Genomic DNA, 18,151 nt, shown 5'->3' with positions numbered 1-18,151 from the left:
AAAAAACTGCGGATGTACTCACTGGAGGAGCGAAGAGAGAGAGGGGACATGATTGAGACCTTTAAGTATATTACTGGGCGTATAGAGGTGAAAGATGATATCTTCAGTCTTATAGGGCCCTCAGTAACCAGAGGTCACTCGCTGAAAATCAGGGGAGGGAAATTTAAGGGTGATGCGAGGAAGTACTTCTTCACTGAAAGGGTGGTAGATCATTGGAACGAGCTGCCTCAGAGGGTGATTGAGGCCAGCAGCGTGTTAGATTTCAAGAGAAAATGGGATATTCATGTGGGATCTCTGGGAGAGTAGGAGTCAGGGGGTGGGTCATTGGTATGGGCAGACTCGATGGGCTGTAGCCCTTTTCTGCCGTCAATTTCTATGTTTCTATGTTTCTACACCCGTGTAAAACGTGCACACGGGTATAGCGCGCGGGGAACTGAAATTTATGTAAATAAATTTTTATATACCGCGCACACCTGTATACCGCGCATGCTGCCCCGACTCTCCTTTTGCCCGCCACGACTCTCCTCTGGCCAGCCCGACTCTCCTTTAGCCCGTCCCGACTCTCCTCTGGCCAGCCCACTCTCCTTTAGCCCCCCCGACTCTCCTCTCCCCCTTGAAGTCCTGTCCCTACCCTGAAAGCCTGATGCCCCCCCCCGACGTCCGATTCACCCCCCCACGCAGGACCGCTCGCACCGCCACCCCGAAGGACCGCTCGCGCTCGAACACGCACCCGCACCCCCACCCCAAAGGACCGCTTGCACCCCCTCAGCCTCCCCCCCCATCATGTAGAAGTTTCCTACTGTCGTCCTGCTGCTTCCTCTGCCGGCGGTCCTGCCCCTTCTCTTAGCCCTGCATCTACGCTGCTTCTTCTTCCAGTGGTCCCGCCCTTTCTCTGACGTCAGACGTCAGGGGGGGGAACTATGTAAAACAAAAAGGGGATAACACGCTCACTAATATAACGCGCATGGTTATACACAGTTTGTAAAATCGTGTATAACGCGCGCGTTATATGTGTGAAAATACAGTATCAGTGGGCAATGCAGCTAAATTGTTCATCTCTGGCTGCCATCGCCTCCATTTCTGTTCTTCCAGTGCATGAAACGATAATAACCCTCTTTGGTATCACTGCAGTCCAAACCGAGACACGTGAACGGTTCAGGATCGCACACGAGGCCTTTCTTTTGGGATAAGCAGGCAGATCTTGGCACGTTAGAGTGAGGGAGTTTATGGTGGCTGATGGACTTCGTGGCCAATTTAACATTTGCTGTCAGACAGAAACACACATTTACAAACACGTTGAGATGAATATATTATTCCTTGTTGGTTTTTTGGTTGTGTTTTTATAATTCCCTAGCTTCTAGCCTACAAGGAAAATTAATAACATTGTCCTTCAGGCTGATACACAACTTAGTCAACTATAACTCTTGATTCTCTACATTGTATTTGCCTTCTAAAAGGGGAAATGATCATTTTATGTTAAAAAGGTGTTTTATTGTGGCTTCTCTGTTGCTAAAGGATCAAATAAAGAGTTGGTTCACTAAAACAAACTGCAGCTATTTCTTCTTGTTTGCTCACAAAAACACCCCGTTGTAGCACAGAAAGATCACAAAGGGGCCAATAGTCAAAATAATTAAACCAGGCACTTAGGGACAAATTCTATAAGAAGCGGCCAAAATGTTGGGCGCCGATATAGACACCATTCAGCGCGATTCAAGCACAACCGGGCGCTGTTTAGTGAATCACGCTGAGCGGCACCTATTTTGGAGGCGCCCATTAAATAGGCCAGCTCTAGGCACGACTAAAAGTTAGGCGCCCATGCGATCGCTTAAGGGCAGCGATTCTGCAAGAAGGCGCCTAACACGAAGCCACGCCCACGCCTAACCTGCACAGCGCCTATTTATTTGAAGGCCGCCTAAACTTGTAGAGGCGCCTTGTTACAGAATGGCGCTTTCTTGATAGGCGCCTATGTTTCAATCAGTGCTGATTAAAAAGCTTAATTGATCTTGTTCAATTTAGTTGGGCGCCTCTGAAACAGGTGCCTACCTTTAGGCGCTGGTTACAGAATTTGGGCCCTAGAGCTCAATTCTCTATATTCCGCCTAAAAAAGTCTGTGCCAACTACATAGAAACATAGAAATAGACGGCAGATAAGGGCCACGGCCCACCAAGTCTGCCCACCCCAATAACCCTCCCCTACCTTTCTCTGTGAAGAGATCCCACGTGGCGATCCCATTTTGACTTAAAATCAGGCACGCTCCTGGCCTCGACCACCTGCAGTGGAAGATTATTCCAGTGATCAACCACCCTCTCGGTGAAGAAGTACGGTATTTCCTGATACTATCAAAAGGATGTGAAGTGAATGGAGTCAATACAGAGAATGGCCACTAGGGTGGTCTCAGGATTTAAAGACATCCCAAATGAAGAATGTCTGATCAGACTGCGCTTATATTCTCTCGAGGAGTGCAGAGAAAGGGGGGACATGATAGAAACATTCAAATGCATCACGGGTCACATCAAAGTGGAGGAGGAAATCTTTTTGCTAAAGGGTCCCACGGTGACAAGAGGGCATCCACTAAAACTTAAGGGGGGGAAGATTTCATGGTGACACCAGGAAATACTTCTTCACCGAACAGGTGAACATAAGAACATAAGCAATGCCTCCGCTGGGTCAGACTTGAGGTCCATCACGCCCAGCAGTCCGCTCACGCGGCGGCCCAACAGGTCCAGGACCTGTGCAGTAAACCTCTATCTATACCCTTCTATCCCCTTTTCCAGCAGGAAATTGTCCAATCCTTTCTTAAACCCAAGTACTGTACTCTGCCCTACAATGTCCTCTGGAAGCGCATTCCAGGTGTCCACCACAAGTTGGGTAAAGAAGAACTTCCTAGCATTAGTTTTGAATCTGTCCCCTTTCAACTTTTCCGAATGCCCTCTTGTTTTTTTATTTTCTGAAAGTTTGAAGAATCTGTCCCTCTCTACTCTCTCTATGCCCTTCATTATCTTATAAGTCTCTATCATATCCCCTCTAAGTCTCCTCTTCTCCAGGGAAAAGAGACCCAGTTTCTCCAATCTCTCAGCGTATGAGAGGTTTTCCATCCCTTTTATCAAACATGTCGCTCTCCTCTGAACCCTCTCGAGTAACGAGATTGATCGATGGAATGATCGATGGATTGATGGATGGAATGATCTTCCACGCCTGATGGTCGAGGCCAGTAGCGTGCTCGACTTCAAGAGTCGATGGAACAAACAGGTGGGAGTACTACAGAGTTATGCTCAAACGATAGATACTCCAGGGAGGAAGGGTTCTTGAGTAGACAGACTTCTTGGGAGGGAGGGTTCTTGAGTGGGCATACTTGTTGGGCCGTCGGCCCTTTTCTGCCGTCATACTCTGTGTTTCTATGTTTCTAAGGGCTCCTTTTAATAAGGTGCGCTAGCGTTTTTAGCGCACGCAGGAAATTACCGCGCGCTACGCTTCTAGAACTAACGCCAGCTCAATGCTGGCGTTAAGGTCTAGGGCGCACTATTCCGCGCGTTAAAGCCCTAACGCGTCTTAGTAAAAGGAGCCCTAAGTGCAATTCTATAAAAGTTAGGGACGCTGTTTAGAATCAAGCTTAGCGCCATACGTAGGGCACACCCAATGTATCCCAGAGCTTTCTTCGACAAATTCAAAAACAAGCGCCCAACTCGAAAACGCACCTACAATCCATCCCTAACCACGCCCACTCTGAACTACAAGCTTTGCCCAGACCAAGGGTCGGCAACCTTTTCAAAGCAAAGAGCCAATTTATCCTAAATATTTGACCCAAGATTTACAAAGAGCTGCAATGGATACAGAAAATATTTAAATAGGTTGAATTGTATTTCGCTGTGAATGTACAATATCTTTTTTTTTTCTTTTTTTTTTTATAAATTCTTTATTCATTTTTTAAATCAAATACATAGTGCAAACAAATGAATAATCAAGTAACACAACATTTTAACCCCCTCCTCCCCTTATCCTCCCCCCCCCCTCCCCGCCCCTTCTGGATGTGTACAGCAATTTTTCATGAATCAAAGGGAAATACTGCTAATAATTAACATTTTGTTAACGGGCCCCAAATTTCCTTGAATTTGCTATGGTGTCCCAGCTGTAAAGAATTAATATTTTCACAAATTTATAAATCTGGCATAAGGATTCCCACCAGAAACTATAATTTAAGTTATCCCAATTTTTCATTATAAGCTGCACGGCGACTCCTGTCATGGGATTGTACAAGGAGGTAAAATTGTGGCTAAGGATATTGTAAGTTTGTATTGATCATTTAGATCAGTGGTTTTCAACTGAATCTTCAGGGACCATCTGGCCAGTCGAATTTCAGGATATCATAAGAACATAAGAATTACCACTGCTGGGTCAGACCAGTGGTCCATCGTGCCCAGCAGTCCGCTCCCGCAGCGGCCCTCTGGTCAAAGACCAGCACCCTTAGACTAGCCCTACCTGCATACGTTATGGTTCAGCAGGAACTTGTCTAATTTTGTCTTGAATCCCTGGAGGGTGTTTTCCCCTATAACAGCCTCCAGAAGAGCATTCCAGTTGTCTACCACTCTCTAGGTGAAGAAGAACTTCCTTACATTCGTACGGAATCTATCCCCTTTCAACTTTAGAGAGTGCCCTCTCGTTCTCCCCACAATTAATATGCATGAGAGAGATTTACATGCACTGTCTTCTTGCTGTGCATGTCTTTCCCATGCTTCCTCATTGTGGATATTCTAAACACCCAACTGGCCAGTGGGCCTTGAGGACTGGGTAGAAAACCATTGAGCTAGAGGATTTCTTCAAGTGGGCCAGTATGGACTACTGAACATCTTCTACTTCTTCCATTGTTGGTCCCTAATAAACTTACAAGTGAACTCAAAAGGAAGATGAATAAAATTTTAAAAATGGACTAAACTCCTTGAAAATTCTTTATATCTTTGAAATGTTGCTACTATTTGGGTTTTTGCCAGGTACTAGTGATCTGGATTGTCCACTGCGAAGATGGGCTACTGGGGTCAGTAGGATGGAATATTGCTACTTTCTGCTACTAGTGACCTGGATGGGCCACCATGAGGACGGGCTACTGGAACAGATGACCATTAGTCTGACCCTATAAGGCTATTTATTTATTTTATTAAAAAATTTCTTACTCGCCATATCTACAATTCTGAGCGAGTTATAAGAAAACACTCATAATTTAAATTAAACTAAACTAAAACTTAACTTTGTATATACCGAGTCGTCATTCTAAGAAGGTTAGACTCAGTTTATAGCAATTAAATAAACAGGGAATGATTTACAAATGATAAATAGAATATAATAGCAAAATTTCAAAAGAATTTGTTTTCAAAATGTTTGGCAAATAGAGTAGTTTTTAAAGATTTACGGAAAAATTGAAACGAACTGGAACATTAGACAAAAAAAATCATAAAAAACAGACAACCATATACATTAAACTATCTTAAAAAATCTAAAAACCAGCCTCAAAGCAACAGGCCTAATGACTGGCAGCCATATAATGACTTCCTCTCAACCATCTCACTTGCATGGACAATATCTCTCAAACAGCACTGTTTTAACTAGCTTCCTAAAATTTATTAAAGATGATGCACTCCTTACCTCCTGAGGCAATGCGTTCCACAATACAACGCCTTCTACTGTCAACATCGAGAGACGAAGTCGAGACAGTTTCACCTGTTTCAACGAGGGAACTTCCAAACAGAACTTTTCCTCAGAATTCAGTGCTCGTATCGGCTGATACAATTTCAGTTTGCCTAATATTACCAGCTTCTTTGTATCCATTCCACCTACTCAATAGGGAGATAAGTCTTGGTATTCTGTGACGAAAATTAATATATAGTATGATTTTCACAGCTTTACTTTAATATTAGTGGTGTTAACATCCCTCATTGACTTTAAATAATATAGTGAAGTGCTCAGACCAAGTAACCTAAAATATATAGTGATGTCACTACATTGAGGTTAACAAGGGGACCATCATCGCCTTCATCTGTCCCCTGCCCTCCCTTTTTAACCAAAAATACTTTCAGAAAAACTTTGTTGTACTTATCTGAATAGGGCGGGTAGTTGTTTTTCGTTAATCCTCAATGGTGACTATGTGCTAAAAAGGGAGGGCAGGGGACAGGTGAAGGCGATGATGGTCCCCTTGTTAACCTCAATGTAGTGACATCACTATATATTTTAGGTTACTTGGTCTGAGCACTTCACTATATTATTTAAAGTAAATGAGGGATTTTAACACCAGTAATATTAAAGTAAAGCTGTGAAAATCATACTATACAGCTTCTTTGTATGACACAACTTACAAATCAGGCAGAGCACCTTAAACTCAATGTAACTAGTGGAGACTTACTAGAATAGGTGTGATATGATCAAATTTTGAAGCCCCGATAATCAGTCGCGCTGCAGCATTTCGAACCAATTGAAGAGTTCGAATAGCATACTTTGGTAAGCCAAGATAGAGGACATTGCAATATTCTTGGGGGGGATTTCTACAGTACACCTTAAAATAATTGGATGAGTCTGTCTGCAAATCAGTTAAAAAACACATTCTTATTGCTCTATTAAAATTTTTCAATGGATCAATGATGCATTTATGCAATATAAAGCAGTAGCTTGGAAAAGTCAATCAAAGCTCAACTTCACCAAATCAAGGTCAGCAATTATGAAGTATGGATAAGTTTTACGATTTACCATTTTTTAGATCAAAACAGTGCAAGCTTTTTATCCTCATAATTGCTGGATGTTTCTCAGCAAACGTAAACGTTTTCAGCTGTGTAATTGTCATAGCATTTAATACCATAATGTAGATAAAAACTGGATTTTATGATATTTTGAAACAAACTCAATTTGTACAGTAAATTAACTCGCAGATCCCCATTCAGAATAGATTATTAAATAACAAAATAATTATATCAAGGGGATCTGAATTATAAATTGGATTCTAATCGTTTTATTACTCGTGTTTTTGTTGACTTCCTGCTAAATATTTTATTTTTTAATAACGTTCTCGGAGGATAAACCAGCAAGCTATATCAAGAAATCATCTGTAAATAAACCTTTAGAAATGTAATGAAACATGAAAATAAAAAAAATGTCTTTAGGGCTGAAATTGTCTACTGGGTATTAAAAAAGAGACATACTAAAAGCTCTGTTAAAAAAAAAAAAAAAGTGAAGAGAAAAAGGAAGAAAAAAAATTTCGTATTCCAGAGGGACAACTTGTAAATAATGTCTTTGTTTATATACCTTGCAATGAATATTTATTTTTATTTATTTATTTAAGCATTTCTATACCACTTATAGTCTAAGTGGTTTACATTCAGGTACTCAAGCATTTTTCCCTGTCTGTCCCGGCAGGCTCACACTCTATCTAATGTACCTGGGGCAATGGGGGGATTAAGTGACTTGCCCAGGGTCACAAGGAGCAGTGTGGGATTTGAACCTACAACCTCAGGGCACTGAGGCTGTGGCTTTAACCACTGCACCACACACTCCCCCTGATTTGGGGGAGTGTGTGGTGCAGTGTTGTATACTTTGGTGGGGTTTTGTTTTTTTTGGGTTTTTTAATGCTGTTTCCAAAGTTAAAGAAATTGCAACAAAAAATAAATGCAAGGGGATGGTCACAAGGAAAGGGAATGAGTACGACATGGGTGGGTCAAACATTTAACTAGAGAATGACACGGTGACAAGATTTGAACCCTCCCCCCAACCCCATTCTATAATCTTGCATGCACATTTCTGTGCCCGGATAAATTATATACTGTATATGGCACCTAAAATATTGGCACCCAAGAAAAAACTATTCTATAAACCACGCTTATCCCCCTCCCCTCTTTTATCAAGCTGCTGTCGTGTTGGCCGGTGAGGTCAGTGTTCTGTTGCTCATATGGCATGATATATGGAAGAAGACATCTGCTATCATGTCAATTACACCTCTCATTTTTTAAAAATGTTATTTGGAACTCATTTGGTAGAGGGCGCTTCACCTGCTGACGCCTACTTATCTGATCTTTTCATTTCCACACCCTTGCAACAAATAGTAAATATTTGTAAAAATTATTTTCAGTGCATGTTGCCAGGTGGTAGGATTCAGTGTGTTTAATATGTAAATTCAAGGAACTGTCAGCTACTAAGTCCTAATGTAAAGATACATTGAAACTTACATGGCAGAAACTGGACAGTTATATGGCTATGAAGTTTATAGCTTACAGACTATCAAATGTTGTATACTTTGGTGGGGTTTTTTTTTTTTTGTTTGTTTTTTTAATGCTGTTTTCAAAGTTAAAGAAATTGCAACAAAAAATAATTGCAAGGGGATGGTCACAAGGAAAGGGAATGAGTACGACATGAGTGGGTCAAACATTTAACTAGAGAATGACACGGTGACAAGATTCATCACTGTTCCCGTCCCCGCGGATAACTGCAGGAAATAATCCCACGTCATTTTTTAGTGTCTATTTCAACCTCGGTCCTTCTACACCAGCATTCTTCAAAGCGAAGCTTGCGGGTCAGTGGTTGTGGCCATTCATACTCTGATTCTTATGTGAGCCAAGGATAATGAAGCCATTGTGGCATCACTGATGTGATTGGCTCTTAGGCACTGGTGGAATGAGGCATTATGATATCACAATATCTGCTCTGGATTCCAGAGACTCTCATTCTGTACTGTCTGTTTCAACCTCAGTCCTTCTACACCAGCATTCTTCAAAGCGAAGCTTGCGGGTCAGTGGTTGTGGCCATTCATACTCTGATTCTTATGTGAGCCAAGGATAATGAAGCCATTGTGGCATCACTGATGTGATTGGCTCTTAGGCACTGGTGGAATGAGGCATTATGATATCACAATATCTGCTCTGGATTCCAGAGACTCTCATTCTGTACTGTCTGTTTCAACCTCAGTCCTTCTACACCAGCATTCTTCAAAGCAAAGCTTGTGGCCATTCATACTCTGATTCTTCCCTCTCTCCTTAAAGAATGACATGACGATGGTTACCCGCGGTTTTCAGCGAGGACGGGAAAGGTGATGAATTTTGTCACCGTGTCATTCTCTACATTTAACTACATAACGTATAAACTTCTTCCTCTGTATTCACTGCGATAGAGGATTAACAGAACCGCAAGTACAGAAAAAACGCAAATAACTTTTTCATATGTTATTCGCTGTTTTCTATTAAAAACCATCGTGAATAGGGTGAAACCGCGAATAACATGGTGGGAGACCTGGCCCGTTCCCGAAGGAGAGGCAAAACACGGTGAAGAAAGTGCTGGGAGTCGGCGATTTCTCTATGCAAGCTGATGTAATTTGGGGGGAGGAGCCAGCAAGCTAAAAACCGTGAAGAATCGAAACCATGAATGCTGAAACCGCAAATATGGAGGGAGAAGTATAGAATACTTTAAGTGTGCCCACTTATACCTGCTATTGACATGTCATAAATGAGTATATCTAAATGTAGATGCATAGATACCATCTTGCATGTGTATTAACAAAAAAAAGAGCCCTTTTACTAAGGCGTGCTAACTGATTTAGCGCGCGCTAAATGCTAACGCATCCAAAGAATATAATAGGCGTGTTAACATTTAGCACGTGCTAAATTGTTTAGCATATGCTAAATCGATTAGCGCGCGCTAAATTGGCTAGCGCACCTTAGTAAAAGACGGGGCTCATCTTGGCTCCCAAATGCTTTTAGGCAACTAATTTGTGATGCTGAGTTATATAAAATTGCTCCCAACCTTGCGCAGTGCTTTACATGCAGAACTGCTTTGAAAATCGCCCTCTTACGGGCTAATTTCATACAGGGACGCCTATATTCAAACAGCCAAAAAGTACCTGTTTTAGGCCTATTTTATAAAGACAAGGTCACGCGTCCGGCTGATATTTGGCCAGCAGTGGTCAGAGTTTTTATGCCCACTGCTGGTTGCATTCCCAGATATTCAATGCCAGGCCTTGTCCAGGCACCGAATATCTGATTTTAGGTTAACCACTAAATCTTACACAGTTAAATGCAATATTCAACCCCTTGACTGCATAAGTTGAACTCCTGAAAGGTAGGGATGCTATTTAAATGGACTCATTTAAGAAGTGGAAGCGTAGCCTAATGGTTAGTGCCATGGCCTCTGATCCTGGGGGACTGTTCCTGGGTTCAATTCCCACCGCAGCTCCTTTTAACCCTGGGCAAGTCACTTAACCCTTTGTTGCCCCAAGTACAAAAACTTAGATTGTGGGCCCTCTAGGGACAGGGAAAATGCCTGTTAGAGAATGACACAGGGACAGAATTTGTCCCCGTCCCTGCGGGAAACCATCCCATGTCATTCTTTAGTGTCTATCTCAACTTCAGTGCTTTTACACTAGCATTTTTCAATGCAAGGCTTGAGGGTTAGTGGCTGAGCCCATAGACTCTGATTCTTAAGTGAGCCAAGTATAGGATAATGAGGCCATTGTGACATCACCGATGAGTTTGACTCATAGGCATTGGTGGAATGAGGCATTATGACATCATAATCTGAGCTCTGGAATGTTGCTACTCTTTGGGTTTCTGTCTGGTACTTGGGGACTTGAATTGGGCAATGTTGGAAACTGGGCTTAATGGACCTTCTTTGGTCTGTCCCAGTATGCCAATGCTTATGGTCTTATGTTCTAACCATCCCATGCCATTCTTTAGTGTCTATGTCAACCTCTGTCCTTCTACACCAGCATTCTTCAGTGCAAGACTTGAGGGTCAGTGGCTGAGCCCATTCATACTCTGATTCTTATGTGAGCCAAGTATAGGATAATGAAGCCATTGTGGCATCACTGATGAGGATGACTCTTAGGCATTGGTGGAATGAGGCATTATGACATCACAATATCTGCTCTGGATACCAGAGACTGTCATTCTATCCCAACCTGAGTCATTCTACACCAGCATTCTTCAATGCAAGGCTTCAGGGTCAGTGGCTGAGCCCATTCATACTCTGATTCTTATGTGAGCCATTGGTAACACTTATGGGTTTATGTTCTAAACAACTCTTGTCATTCTTTAGTGTTTCAAGATCCTACATGGCATTCTTCCTCCCCTAATTCCACTATCTTGAATTCTTTGAGACCTGACATTACCAGATCCACCCAAAAGCTTAAACTATCTTTCCCCTCATTAAAAGGCGTCATCTATGCAGGAAAATTAGGGAAATCTCTTTTCTTCAAAATCACTAAGCTTCCTGCCCTGCTGCGGAATCTGGGCTCCTTCCAATTATTCTGAAAGCATCTGAAAACCTAGCTTTTCTCAAAAATGTAAAGCTCACTACCCTCTTCATAACCACTAATTCTTACTATGTTTTTCCCTCATTTATTAAAGTACCTGTAAACCGTGCCGAGCTCTATCTTTATGGAGAGGATGCGGTATATAAGCTTAAGGTTTAGTTTAGTTTAGTTTATGAGCATAGATGTTCTTGTAGGCAAGTATGTACATACAGTATATACTGTATGTGTGTTAAAGCATCAGTTTTATGGAAGGCCTTTTGGCCTGGATTCTCTAAATAGTGCCGATATTGGCGTCAGCCTAAAATCGGCCGCTGATCATCTGTCAATCACTCAATGGTGCCGTTTAGAGAATTGCACCTCCAGGAAAGATAGGTGCCGCAAATGTAGGCCACAGTTTTCAAGGCCTACATTTCCGCTGCCTATCTTTCCTGTGAATCATGCCAATTAACGTAGGCAACAGTAGGGCAAAACCACTATAAAATGAGACCCTTCGTGAACAGTACATGCAAAAGGTAATTTTATGAATGATTTTGCTTTACGTGCATAAAAAGGCATTTTATAAACTTACACTGCTTGTGTCTTCAAATTATTCAAAATACTGCCATTAAAATCATTCCAAAAGCTCGAAAATACGATCATGTCACACCACTTTTGATCAACGCCCATTGGCTTCCTATAGTATAGATCATCGAATTTCCTATAAAATAATGTTACTGACACATAAGACCATAACTTTCGGCCAACCGGATTTCATCAACAGGTTATTAATCCCCCATACCCCTCATCGTACACTACGTTCATCTAATCAAAACCTGATATCCATCCCCTCTTTAAGACTCATTAACACAATGCGCCCTAATATCTTTTCTGTGACGGCCCCTACTCAGCACCAAATTATATAAGAGAAATTTCATCACTTGATAAATTTAAAAGTAACTTGAAGGCCTTTCTTTTTAAAGACGCATTCGGAGTACAATAGTCCTTCTAAAGACGGTAATGGAAACCTGTTCCTTGCCATCTTTTAATCATTTTAACCTATTTTACAGGTACCTGACTATTTATTTTTTCGTTCCCCTCTCTTTTGTTTTGATCCTTCTCCCTCTCTTTGTCTTTATTTAAAATGTATTTCTGCCCTTTTCCACCTTGAATCGGTATGTTAATGTTTGTCAGTGCGTTTTGATTGTTTGTAATATTAATTGTAATTTGTTTTTTACTTGTCTTTTTTATTCTTTGTTCTCATATTATGTAAAACCGCTTTGAATTTTGATAAGGCGGTATATCAAATTTTTAAATAAACCTGAAACCTTGCCCTGGATCGGTAGCATGGAATGTTGCTACTCCTTGGGTTTTGGCCAGGTCCTAGGGACCTTGATTGGCCACTATGAGAACGGGACTACTGGGCTTGATGGGCTATTTGTCTGACACAGTAAGGCTATTCTTATGGTCTTATGTGAGCCAAGTATAGGACAATCAAGCCATTGTAACATCACTGATGAGGTTGGCTCTGAGGCACTGTGGAATGAGGCATTATGATATCACAATCTCAGCTCTGGAATGTTGCTCTCATTGGGGTTCCGGAATCTTGCTATTCTTTGAGGTGCTGGAATGTTGCTACTCCTTGGGTTTTGGCCAGGTACTAATGACCTGGATTGGCTATCATGAGAACGGGCTACTGGGCTTGATGGACTTTGGTCTGACCCAGTAAGGCTTTTCTTATGTTCTTATGTGAGCCAAGTATAGGACGATTAAGCCATTGTAACATCACTGATGAGGTTGGCTCTGAGGCATTGCGGAATGAGGCATTATAACATCACAATTTCAGCTCTGGAATGTTGCTCTCATTGGAGTTCCGAAATCTTGCTATTCTTTGAGATGCTGGAATATTGCTACTCTTTGGGTTTTGGCCAGGTACTAGTGACCTGGATTGGCCACCGAGAGAACAGGCTACTGGGCTTGATGGACCATTTGGTCTGACCCAGTAAGGCTATTCTTATGATCTTATGTGAGCCAAGCATAGGATAATCAAGCCATTGTAACATCACTGATGAGGTTGGCTCTGAGGCACTGTGGAATGAGGCATTATGACATCACAATCTCAGCTCTAGAATGTTGCTCTCATTGGGGTTCCAGAATCTTGCTATTCTTTGAGATGCTGGAATGTTGCTATCTTTGGGTTTTAGCCAGGTACTAGTGACCTGGATTGGCCACTGTGAGAACGGGCTACTGGGCTTGATGGACCATTTGGTCTGACCCAGTAAGGCTATTTTTATGTTCTTATGTACACCATGGGTTTCACTCATTGACAAGGAAGAGAATACTTTTATACAATTTGCATGTAGGTTAGTTTACGGCATAGTATATGCAGAGAGTAGGTGCCATCACATATACACCTAGTTTATAAAGGGCAACAATCTTACCTATCCAAATGCAGCACTTCATATATTACAGTGTGCCCTAGAACCCCAATACAGCGCCTACCGGGAAAATAGAAGTAGCTGGACTATCAACATAGAAACTACACAGTTGCAGAATTCTTCACCTCAGTCACACATGCAGATCACAAACAAACTCTACCAATTGCAAAATATGGGACCATAGTTTCAAAACAGAAACATGCAAACATGGAAACACCAAGAAGCCAAATTCTGCATACAGAAGTAGAGAATGGTCTAGGAGTGAGAGCGATGGGTGGCACACCAAACCCCGATATCCCACAGAATCTGCCACTTCAATTCTCTCTTATAAGCTCTACGAGGAGGAAATACAAACATCTCTTCTTATTTTTCTGTTAACTGGAAAAGATACAATGCAAGCATATTCCCGAAACTAATGTATTCCTGTTTCATTTCAAATGAAATTATATCCCTAGCTTTAAATAACTAGCTTTAAAATTATAACCAAAATCATCAATTCAAAATCACACATAACCATCTCCTGAGGGGAAAAACAGTTCTACAATATAAAAAATAATTGATTAAAAATAAAAAAAGAAGAAAGCCCGGCTCATACATTTTTCAACCTTGTAAGCCTGAATCAAGGACACACAGTTAATTATTTCTGAAAAACTGCCAGTCAAGATGCAAAAGAACATATAGTTATGTGAAAAGTTTTAGACAGCCTGGGTCAAACTGTATATTTCAAAGATGATTATGAAACCTCTCCATGCCACAAAATTAAACTCTACACATGTTAGTACTACATATATATTTCAATCTCTTTTTAGATTCAGTATAAGAAACAGTCAAGGGCCCTTTTACTAAGCTGTGATAAGACGTGGCCAGTGCTATTCCCCAGTGCGAGTCTTTCCCCACACACTGACACCACTCTTAGCGCAGCAATAAACTGGCCTCAGTTTATATTTTCCCTATTAATGGCCATGCGTTAATTTCCTCATTAGTGCATGGCCATTAATGAGTGAGCACTCAGGAGAAAATTCTATAAGGGCTGTCTAAATTTAGGTTGTGTTAGCATGCCTAATAGTTGTTTTAACTCAGATTTTAAGTGGCTAAATAATTGACCGCTCTTTTAAAAGCCGATTACAAAACACCATTAAAAATAGGTGGCGCTAGGTGTCTTCCGTGACCAGCACTTACGTCCCTGGTGCACAGCAACACCTAGTGAAGTCTAACGCAGAAGTAGGCATGGGGAGATAGGATTGAAGTCTACAAAATCCTGAGTGGAGTAGAACGGGTACAAGTGGATCGATTTTTCATTCCGTCAAAAATGACAAAGACTAGGGGACACTCGAAGTTACAGGGAAACACTTTCAAAACCAATAGGAGGAAATATCTTTTCACTCAGAGAATAGTTAGGCTCTGGAATGCGTTGCCAGAGGATGTGGTAAGAGCGGATCTGGTTTTAAGAAAGGTTTGGACAAGTTCCTGGAGGAAAAGTCCATAGTCTGTTATTGAGAAAGACACCCTGTATCGGTAGCATGGAATGTTGCTACTCCTTGGGTTTTGGCCAGGTACTAGTGACCTGAAATGGCCACCTTGAGAACGGTCTACTGGACTTGATGGACTATTGGTCTGACCCAGTAAGGCTTTTCTTATGTTACATTACATTACATTACATTACATTAGGGATTTCTATTCCGCCATTACCTTGCGGTTCAAGGCGGATTACAAAAGGTTAATTAAAAAAGACAGAATTACAATGATTAGCCAGAGAGGTAAGTTGTAGATCTTAAGAGCATTTAGAGGTCTTGTTGTTATTGCTGTTTCAGGAATTTCTTGAAAAGTGTGGTTTTTATTTCTTTTCTGAACGTCCTATAGTCTGGGGTGGTCATCAGAAGGTTGGAGATCTGGTTGTCCAGCCTTGCGGCTTGAGTGGCTAGGAGGCCGTCGTGTAGTTTTGTTCTTTTTACTTCTTTGATTGGGGGGGGTATGAATGGGGAGTGCGTTTTTCTGTGTCTGGTACTGGGTGCTTGGATGAGGCGATTGTTCAGGTATGATGGGCTGTCTCCGTGTAGGGTTTTAAATAGTATGCAGTAGAATTTAAATTGGATTCTTTCCTGGATTGGGAGCCAATGTGAGTTGATGAAGGCTTCAGTGATGTGGTCGTGTTTTCTCAATGAGTAGATGAGTCTCAAAGCTGTATTTTGGATTGTTTGGAGTTGTTTAATCATGGTTACAGGGCAAGGAAGGAAGAGGATGTTGCAGTAGTCCAATATACCTAGTATTAGGGATTGTACTATAAGTTGGAATTGTGTTCTTTCAAAGAATTTCCGGACTTGTCTCAGGTTTCTCATGATTGCGAATGATTTTTGAATTGTTTTATTTATTTGCGGTTGCATTGTGCAGCATCTGTCTATGGTCATGCCTAGTAGTTTTATGGTGGTTTGGATGGGATATTTGGTTGCGTTTATGTCTAGGATGGTTGTGGTTTGGATCTTGTCATTTTCTAGGAGGATGAATTTGGTTTTGTCTTGGTTGAGTTTAAGTTTGTGATTTTCCATCCAGGTTGTGACTGCTTCAAGTGTTTGGTGAAGTTTGTCTGTCATGGTAGGTTTAGAATGATCGTATGGGACGAGGATGGTGATGTCATCCGCATAACTATAGGAGGTTATGCCTAGATTATCCAGATGCGTTCCTAGAGAAGCAGTGTAGAGATTGAAGAGGGTAGGGGATAGTGGAGATCCTTGTGGTACGCCGCAGGGGTTTGACCAGGATTCTGACTTTTCTTTGTTTGATTTTACACTGTAGGTTCTGAGTTTTAGGAATCCTTCAAACCAGGAGTATACTTTGTCTGAGATGCCTATTGCATCTAAGATCTGTAGAAGGATGTTGTGGTCTACTAGGTCGAATGCCGCCGATAGGTCCAGTTGTATGAGTAGCATTTTTTTCCCTGTACTAAGTTGTTGTCTGACGGTATCCATAAGGGAGCCTAGTAGTGTCTCTGTGCTGAAGTTTGTTCTGAAGCCTGATTGCATGGGGTGGAGTAGGTTATGGTCCTCTATGTAATTGGTGAGGAGTTTGGCTACTAGGCCTTCTATAATTTTGACATATAGCGGAATTGAGGCTATAGGTCTGAAGTTAGATGGAAGGTTTTGTGGTGCTTTTGGGTCTTTTTGGATTGGGGTGATGACAATTTCGCTGAGGTCAGCAGGGAATGTGCCTTCTGTGAGCGTGAATTGGATCCATTGTAGAGTTATGGTGCGGAATTTTATACTAGAGGTGGTAAGGAGATATGAGGGGCAATGGTTGAGGTCACAGGAGGCATGGCTGTATTTTTTGTAGAATTTGTTGAATTCTGACCATTGTATGTTAGGGAATTGAGTCCAAATTCTGTCTGCTGCGATTGCCTCTTTTCCTGTAGGGTAGATTGTGATTGGATTTTGATGGGATGGGTTAAGGATGAGTGTGGCTCTGGTGTTGGTGATTTTGTTCTTGAAGTGTTCTGCTAAGAGGGTGGGTGATGGTGGAGGTGTGTTCGTGGTGGTAGTGTATGGTTTGGTGTCTGTTAATTCTTTCAGGATTTGGAATATTTTTTTGGAATCTTGAGTTTCCGTACCTATGAGATTAGTATAGTAGCTTTTCCTCTTATCTTTTAGTAGATTTTTGTATTGTTTGTTGATTTTTTTCCAGTCGGTTTTTGTTTGATCTTGGTTCTTTTTTCTCCATTTTCTTTCTAATCTTCTACACTGTCTTTTGAGTTGGAGTAATTCATTATCAAACCATTGGTCTGATTTCCTGCTGGTTCTGGTTTTGGTTTGTAGGGGTGCCAGATCATCAAGGATGTTGGTGGATACATTTTTCCAGTGGGAGATGAAGTTTTTTGGGTCGCAGTCTTGGATAGTTTCGTCTACATTTGACCAGAAAATGGTTGGGTCGATATGTTTGCGTGAGGTATATGTGGTTTTTTTTGATTGAGGTGTGTGTTTGGTTTTGGTCCAATTGATGTTGAAGTTATAAATGTAGTGGTCTGACCATAGGGATGGGGACCATGTTCCGTTAGGAGTTTGGATTGCTGGATTGGATGGTTGGTGAGACATGAATGCAGCAATGTCCAGTTGATGACCTTTTTCATGAGTGGTTTGTGGGTTTAGGATCTGGAAGGATAAGGCATTGAGGAAGGATAGACAGTTATTTGCTGGTGTGGAGGTTGTGTCTTCTAGGTGTAGGTTTAGGTCTCCTAGGATGAGGTTATATTCAGCTGTTAGTGAGTTTAGGTAGATGATGTTTTCAAATTCAGGTCTCATGTGAGCCAAGTATAGAACAATCAAGCCATTGTAACATCACTGATGAGGTTGGCTCTGAGGCACTGTGGAATGAGGCATTATGACATCACAATCTCAGCTCTAGAATGTTACTATTCTTTGAGATGCTGGAATGTTGCTACTCCTTGGGTTTTGGCCAGGTACTAGTGACCTGGATTGGC

Source organism: Geotrypetes seraphini, chromosome 12 (assembly GCF_902459505.1).
Source record: "Geotrypetes seraphini chromosome 12, aGeoSer1.1, whole genome shotgun sequence".
In the NCBI taxonomy this organism is placed as follows: Eukaryota; Metazoa; Chordata; class Amphibia; order Gymnophiona; family Dermophiidae; genus Geotrypetes; species Geotrypetes seraphini.
The sequence above is the reverse complement of the archived record's forward strand: the minus strand, read 5'-3'. Positions refer to the sequence as shown.